The sequence below is a fragment of the Onychomys torridus genome, chromosome 10, assembly GCF_903995425.1.
Source record: "Onychomys torridus chromosome 10, mOncTor1.1, whole genome shotgun sequence".
Classification (NCBI taxonomy): Eukaryota; Metazoa; Chordata; class Mammalia; order Rodentia; family Cricetidae; genus Onychomys; species Onychomys torridus.
In genome coordinates this window covers 9018760-9027922 of record NC_050452.1, presented here as the reverse complement: position 1 = coordinate 9027922, position 9163 = coordinate 9018760, and positions in this window count along the sequence as shown.

Sequence of the window (9163 nt, the reverse complement as noted above, 5' to 3'; positions counted from 1 at the left end):
TATATTACTCTTTTGTTATTAGTTTTGTGTTTCATTAAACACTTTAGCAATATTGGTACTGTTTCTTAAAATAATGGTTATAATACAATACTACTCTAGCTATAAAAAATACAAATCATCACATGCCCAAACTGAATTACCTTGTCTGAAATAGATGATGTACAACCTTTAAATGTTAACCAAAACAATCTAATGAACACATTCCCTGGCACTCACATGCAACTTTTAAGAATGCCACAGGCTTTTAGCCAGGTGTGGTGGTATGTATCTGTAATTCCAGCATTTGGGAGGTTGAGGCAGGGACATCAGGAGTTCAAGAATCCTCAGCTATACAGCAAGTTCAAGGCCCCTGTATTAATTACTTTTCTATTGTTGTGACAAGACACCATGACCAAGGCAACTTATAAAAGAGTTTAACTGGGCTTATAGTTACAGAGGGTTAGAGTTTATGATGGTGGAGTGAGGCAGGAGGCAGGCAGCTGCAGTAGCAGCTGAGAGCTCACATCTTGATCTTCAAATAGGAGGCAGAGAGCACTGCATGTTTTTTAACTTCAAGCCCACCTCCAGTGATACACCTCCTTCAACAAGGCTAAAGCTTCTAATCCTTCCCAAACAGTTCCACCAACTGGGAACCAAGTATTCAAACATATGTGCTTATTGGGGCCCTTCTCATTCAAACCACCACAGCCAGCCTGGGCTATATAAGACCTTATTCTAAAAAACAAAACCAAACAAACAAAAAAGTAAAAGGTAAACATATTCTATTCCAATTGGCTCATAAGCTGTTTAAAAAAAATGAAAGAAATCAATTACTATGATGTTTTGAAGGTCAAATGCAAGAAAAATTTCAAAAAGTGCCTAAGAAATCAATTTTGAAGTACTGCTCCAGTAGGATCCCAAATGGAGAAATTTCGAATGATTATGAAGTTCTCCTTGATGTCAAGAAAATGAAATTTCATGACAAAGAAGGCAAGCAGGCAATTAAAGAGGATGGAGAAGCTGATGACTCTGACTCTCCCACTGGAATCTTTGCTATGTCCTTTGGGAAAGGAGAAAGGATGCAGAGAGGAGGGAGAGGTAAATACGTTGTCTATCATCTCTGAGTAACTTCAGGATATTTGTATGATGGCCCAATGAGGAACTTGGTGACATGTGACAAATGTGAAGGCCAAGGTGTTAAGAGATGAGCAGTAGATGAGCTGTCACAACTGTGTGTGACGGGTACCGGATTGGGGTGGTTCAGCAAATTCAGTCTGTGTGAACGGAGTACTAGGGCCATGATGAACAGATCAGTTCTAATATAATAGATACAGAAGCTCAATAAAAGGAAGATAGTCCAAAAGAAGGCTCTGGAAGTTCATATTGACAAAGACATGAAAGATGGCTAGAATATAACATTCCATAGTGAAGGAGACCAAGGGCCAAGACTGGAGCCAGAAAATGCTATCATTGTGTTAGATCAGGACAATGATGTTTTTACTCAGTGGGAAGATCTTTATATGTGAAAGGAGATACAAGCTGCTTGCAGCACTGTTTGGCTTCCAAAAGGGAATTTTCATGTTGAGAACCAAGGGACCATAGTTCTGACTTTTCATTCATATCAGATTCTTACCCATGGGAGATAACAGGTGTGTGTTCAGTGAAGGTATGCCAATTTATTCTCCACCACATGATGAGAAACACCTAATCATAAAGCTTAAAGAAAACTTTCCTGAAAATGGCTCTCAATAACTCCTTGGAGGTCAGGGAACAGAAGAGACTAATGCAGTGAGTGGTTCATGTAGAACTGGTAGACTTTGATTGGAATCAAGGAAGACGGTGCCCTGAAAATGGAGACATAGAGGAGCGCTACAAACATCCTTCTGTTGTTCCAGAGATGGTGGTCAATGTCAGGCCTCTTAAAGGGGAGAGCATTCAGTGTTTATGTTCTGTCTGTTCTGTTTTCAGCCCTGGACCCTGAACCCAGAGCCTCGTGCGGAGCAGGCAAGCACACTCTGTATATCCCAGCCCTTTACATGTTTACTACTGTTATCTTAGACGTGGTCCCCAGAGGTGGCCAGACAGGCTTTGAATCTTCTCTGTACCTCAGCTAGGCCTTGAACTTTCAGGATTACAACTCTGTATCACCAGACCTAGCACTGCTGGTCCTTATGTGCAGTGATTAGTGAAGGACTATCATCAGAATACGCTACTACTTAGCATTCTTTGTGTTTTAATATTAAAATACAGTAATGTTTTCAAAGTTAGGTACAGAATGAACACATGTATATAAGTACCAATTTTTGCCATCTGGGACCATGTTGGTGTCCAAGGGCTAATGCCAACCTGAGTAGCCTGTGCTGCCACCTAGGGCCATGGTGACATCTGGGCCCAGGTAACACCAAAGGCCACAAGGATGTCCAGAGTCTAGGCAGCAACCTGCGGCCATATTGATTTCTGAGGACCATGCCTCCACACTGGGACCATTCGGATCTGAGAGGTCTGTGCTGCCACCTAGGGCCATGATGTCCTCCAGTCCCATGCTGCTGCACAGGGCCCTGTCTGGGTCAGTGACCCAGCAGCAGCCAGGGTCTGTGGCTCCTGTTAACCACTGAGGGCTATGCCTGGGGTCCTGGACAGCCTCCTAAGACCATGTTGGTGTCTGGGAACCTTGCTGCCGCCAGGGCCATACTGATCTGCGTGGCCTGTGCTGCCACAGGGGCCATGGAGATATTTGGGCCCGAGATGCTGCTGAGGGCCATGTCTGGATCGATGTTCCTGCTGCAGCTGGAGTCTATGAAGAAGTCCCTGGCCCCCACAGGGGTTATAGGAACCATGCATGTTGAAATCCAAGGGCCCTGGTGAGCCAGCCCGGTCCCTCACTGTCCCTGGGGTAGCTGGTCCTGCTCCTCATTGGACACTGAGGCAGGAGAGCAGGCCCTTCCCCCTGGAGAGCTGCTCTTTCCTTTGTGCTCACGAAAGATGGCCCCACCCCGTCACCATGGGAGAGCTGGGCCTGGAAGAGATGGCTCTGCTCCCTGTCTGAGGGGGGTGGTCTCAGTGGCCCGCACTGACCAGCTCAGCAGCCACCACCCAGATCCACATCCTGGGCCTTGGGTTGGCCCACCCTAACATCTACCCCATGTGTGACCTGCTGGATGTGTGAAGGCTGGTCCTGTGGAACAATAGCTGCAGGATTCTCCATGGCTGGGGCAACAGCTGGATACCCGAGAGGAGTTTCCATGAGGGTCCAGAGGTGATGGAGTGCCAGAGGCCTGGAACCAGACCAACGACTCATTGCAGTGAACAGTTTGTGGGCGGGGCTGATTGGACAAAAGGGTGCACTGTGTGACACCCCGCAGCTCCCCATGCCACTAGTGTGAATGAAGAGGTGTTGGAGAGATGGAGGAGACAGGTGGTAGGAGCAAGGTGTTTTTTTTTTTTTTTTATTGATTTTTTGGGGGGAAGGATGCTGCAGGGGTGAGGGGAGGATATGGAAAGACTGGGGATGAGCAGGATTGGGGTACAGGATTTGAAATTCCCAAAGAATCAATGAAGAATTATGTTATATTTGCCCTGTGTGGATGACGACTCCAGCATGAAAGCTAATATTTAATATCTCTAAAAACTACTTAGCAAGGGAGGGAGGCAGCTCAGTACTGGCTGTCCTTGCAAAGGACCTGAGTTTGGTCCCCGCGCCCACATGTGGCTCACAGCCGTGCACAGGTACCTACATGGTGCACATACATTCACGTCTATAAAATAAATCAATCTAACTTTAAAATTAAGAACAAAAACTTCCGTAACAAAACAAATCCCTCTAGTTCCTTTTAGACTATACCTCATAACTTAGTTCAGCTGTTTATGTGAAGCAGCCAAAACCAAAACATGATGTTGTGTGTAAGACCCTTGATGTTGTGTGTAAAACCCTTTCTGTTGAGCTGTTAAAATGCTGTACTTAACGGGCAATCACACACACACACACACGTGTCCCACATGGTGGAACACACCTGTAATCCCAGCACTTGAGATGTAGAAGCAGGAGGGTCAGGAATTTAAAGCCAGCATCAACAACATCAGTTTTAAGAAGAGAATATACAAGTGGCTTTATGATAATGTAAATATCCTATATTAGTATTTCTAAAATCAGTTTAATGTTAAAATAATGATAACTGTATGATTGTGCATCAGACTGAGATGCTATTTTAGCATATTTATGGTAAATATGCTAAATTTTTGTTTGTTTGATTGTTTTTGATTTTTGAAACAGGGTTTCTTTGTGTAGTCATGGCTGTCCTGGAACTCATTCTGTAGACCAGGCTGGCCTCCAACTCACAGAGATCCGCCTGCCTCTACCTCCCAAGTGCTGGGATTAAAGGCATGCACCACCACTGCCCAGCCCATAAAGATGCTCTTTAGCCTATTTTCTCATTTTCTAAAATCTTTCCTCAAAACTTCAAGTCACAATACCCAGTTTATAAACATGGAAACTCTTCCCCAAAATTCATTCCTGGTAGGCCTGGACTCACTGGGCCCATTGACTAGTTTGGTGGCTCAAAACCAACTGTAACTCCAGTTCCAGAGGGTCTGACACCCTCCTCCAGCCTCCATAGGCACTACACACGCATGATGAACAGACATACATGTAGGCAAAATGCCCATACACATAAAATAATTTTTTTTTTAAGAGTGAGTTTTCACTGCCATGTTTTATGGGCCTGAGTTGTTCTGTAATGTGAATGTCAAGGTCTGGGGACACTCATTTTCCAGAATCTTCTAACTCTTGCTCATGTTTGGCTTCTGCATGCTCATGCTTGTGTAGAAGATTCTGTTTGCTCTTTCAGTATCAAGTCAGGTAGCTCAACTGAGTAAATGTTCATCAAGTGCCTACTATGTGTAAGACAACATTGGACTTTTAAAAACGTATATAAGGAATGATAAAATGACTTAGTGGATAAAAGCCCTTGTGCAAGCCTGAAGACCTGAGCTCAATACTACATAAAGGTGGAGGGAGAGAACTGACTCCCACAAGTTCACACATATGCCATGACATGCTTAGGCACACACACACTCACACACACTCACACACACACACTCACACTCACACACACACTCACACACACTCACACACACACACACGTACAAATAATGATGATGATAGTAAATAATTGAAAATATATAAACAAAAATTAAAAGTTAAACTTTTGCAGTTAGGCAGAGAAACATATATAAATTGTAAAAATAGGAATTATATCAAATATGGTATAAATAATTTAAATAGCAGTCTGCTATAGTTTGTATCTTAAGTGTTCTCCACAGATCCAAGTATTGAGGACACTGTATAACCTCACTCTTCCTCTTCCCTGCCTTTCAATTCCTAGCTATGATGTTTGTTCTCTCCAGAAGCTTTTCCTGGCCATAGTGTGCTGCCCTGCACAAAGATAGCCGGGTGAGCCGACCTTGATCAGGTACCAAAACATTGTAAATAAAACACACTTTCTCTCTTGATAAGTTCATTATCTTGGGTGTTTCTTGCAGTTGTAAAGCTGACTAATGTACAGTCTAAGATAAAACTAAATCTTGTGTATAACTTCTAGAAAAGTCTCCTTAGAGAGAGGGGTTGTGCCTTTCCTGTCTCTGTGGGATGTAGATGTGTTGGCTGGAGATCCAGACAATGAGGATGAGAGATGGCAAGGTAGTAAGCAGGGACACACCTAGTCTCTCAGATTGTAAAGCCACCATGTTTTCCCTGAGCTATCTATCACTGGACTTTTGAAAATATAAAGCAGAGAATAATTGCATGTATATAGTTACTTTCTTTTGAGTTTGTGTGTCATGTGTAAAGGTACTAATGCATCCAATTCAAATTAGCTGAAATCAGTCAGAAAGTTCCAAACACTGTGGGTTTTTAATTTGATACCTTTTTAGGGAGAAGGCAGAATCATTCCTTTGAAAAATTGTCAGTGGAACTCTAATTTCTTTCTCAGTCTATCCCAGCTTCCTAACTTAGGCTCAACAAATCTGCATGTTTGGCTTAAATATTTGCAGAAAGGATACATGAGCAACCCCAAATTTTAGAAAGAACTTTCTTCAGTTGATTATATTGGTATATGCTTTGTAAATTCAGCTCTCAATTGGCCTGTGAGGAAGGCAGATCATAAGTTCAAAGTTAGCCTGAATTATGTACATAACATAGAGAAAGCCTCTATTTTAAAAATTATCTTGAATAAAAATTTTAAAAATCATGCACTCTTGATTACTACAGTTTTATATATGGTTTTGTAGTTGGACATCATTTATCTCACAATCTATCTTATAATTATTTAAAATTAACTCAATTCAAAATTCAATTCTTAAAAAGCCCATCAAGTGTAGTGTTCCATGTCTATAATCCCAACACTCTGGAGTCTAAAGCAGGAGGGGGTATTTAAGACTTTAGGCCAGCCTGGTCAATTTAACAAGACTGTCTACAAAACACAAAGGGCTGGAGGTGTAGCCCCAGGCTCAGACTCTAGCTCTGCAAATAATGAACAATAACAGCCCACACAGGCTCTTCTTTCCCCAGAAGGTCTTTCCTGCTACTCCAAAGACACCACTAAATGCTATGCTCACAGTGACTGTTTTAATTGGACTACTCTCAGAATTTTCCACATGCCTAAAATAAGTCACAGTCTATCTGCTTCTGGGCAAGTTCTCACCAAAACTTGAAGTACTATATACAGCCCACTGTGGTCAGAAGGTAGATTTATCACTATTTTGTTTAAATCAAAAAACTTTCAAAGCATTCATGCAAACTATGTTAAACAGAAAAGGACAAAAGATGAAACCTCAACTATTGCTTATTCCCCAAAATTCTTGTTGTGCCTGCGTCATGAGATTCCCAAGCAAGACTACCACAGAGTCGATATCTGATGAAAAACACAGGGGTTTATTGATAACAACCAAGCCCCGGCTTGGTCCAACACTCCAACTAAGCAGGTGAAGGAGGATGGCCCTGAGCTCTCAGGGTGAGGGGTTTTTAAAGGGAAAGACCACAAGCAGGTGGTATAAGCCTTTGCGTCATATGATTGGGTGAGCTTGTGTAACCTTTGAATTTACTGGTTGGGGTCACAGTTACCATTTTGGGCAGGCCTGGACAAGTCCCAGGCTTTGTCCTTGAGCTGCCATGGAGCCTGGCTGGCCTAGCACGATCACATTGACCCATGCACATAGCTCTAAGTTGGTGAGGGGTCCCAGACAGTAAACACCTGGCTGAACTTTGAGCAGTCAGAGTTTGTGCAGAAAGGGAGCTACTGCAAGGACTATGTCTTTTGTTCATGGCCCTCCCAGAAACTGCTGCTCAAGTCTCAGGAAACTGAAATTGAGGCCTGATCTCTGAGAGAAGACTGAGCAGCCTGTTATGGCGTCTGCTTGGTCCTTTCATTCTAACATTTACTCCTTGTTTAGTAAAAGCTATAAATGTTTTCTGTATATACTCTATCATTTGTGCATTAAGGATTAAAACCTTAGTTTAAATGTAAGGATAAGTAAATATGTAATAAAATGTTTTATTAGGAAAATTGTAGGCTTTGGTAATGAATAATGTGATCCTAATTCAACCAGGTTGGGGCCAGTAAGCAAAAAGCATTAGAACTTGTAATGATTATTTCAATAATCTAGATTTTCTTCCCCAAGAAGATATACCCAAATAGATTTTGAAGTATTCTCCTTTTTCTTTTTTATTCCCTTCAAACTTAACATCCATTGAGGTCACATGCACATTCTTATTTTGACAGCTCACAGAAGAGGAGGTTGAGATTGCCGTGTTTCTTGGGTCTCTGTGACTTTAGTTTTATAGCATTTTAGATTCTTTTTAAGTTCTCCAATATTGTAGTAACTTGACAATTATTAAAAACAACAGGCTTCAGGTGATTCAGACACAATTATGTAATTCTGGGACTACTGAGTAATGGGATATGTACAGTGTGGTGTTATATTCTGTACCCTAATAAACTCGCCTGAGGATCAGAGGACAGAGCCATCCACTAGATTAGACATAGAGAGCAGACAGTGGTGGCTCACACTCTTAATCCTATCACTCAAGAGGCAGAAATCTGTCTGGATCTCTGTGAGTTCAAGGCCACACTGGAAACAAAGCCAGGCAGTGGTGGCACACGCCTTTAATCCTAGTACTGGGAAACACACAGGCCTTTAATCCCAGGAAGTGATGGCAGGCCAGAGAAAGGTATATAAGGCATGAGGAAACAGGAACTAAAGTAGTTCAGCTGAGACCCTTTCAGGTGAGGACTCAGGGTTTCAGTCAGAAGATTTGTGGAGTAGGCTAGGTGAGGTTGGCTGTGGCTGCTCTGCTTCTCTGATTTCAGCTTTCACCCTGATATCTGGCTTTGGGTTTTTTTATTACAAGACCAGTAGAAATTCGAACAACAGTTTTGCTTACCAGGGCTATGCTAAAATGGCTTCCCTTTATTAGTCGGAGTAAGAGCAGTCATTCTGAACCCTCCACTCAGCCCTGCATCACCCTTCTTTAAAAAAAAAAAAAAATAGTGAATGGTATAATTTCCAGTTTGTGGGGATTATTTTTAAATGGTTACATTCTGATCTGTCCATTTCAGAAGTGATTTGTTTTTTAAACTTTCTCTATGATAAAGGCTGGCATCTTAGTTTGTTGCTGTGATAAACTGCTCTACAAAAGCAACCTAAGAGGGAGCCAATCATTTCAGCTCACAGTTAAAGGTCCATCACTGAGCTGAAAGTCACTGTAGCAGGACCTGAGGCAGCCAGTGCAGTGGTATTTGCTTCATCCTGGGCTATACTGCTTGAAAGAGGTGTGCTTCTTGCCTTCCTACGTGACCTCTCAAAAGGAAAGGACCACGTGCATTTACTCTTGGACAGAACAGAGGACAACTTCAGCTGTTAACTCAGTTCTTTCTGTACTTGTGAATGTATTTCCTCAATTTACATCTTAATAAATCCCCATTACCCATTAAATAGACTCACGTGGATTGATCTGAACAAGCCAGTCACATTACATCTATGATCAGAAACAGAGTAATGTACACATAGTAGTGCTTAGCTCATTTTTTCTCACACTCTTAGATAGTCCAGAATGTGGCCTAGGAAATTGTTCCACCCACAGTGGGCAGGACTTCCCATTTTAATTAATACAATCAAGACAATCCCCCAC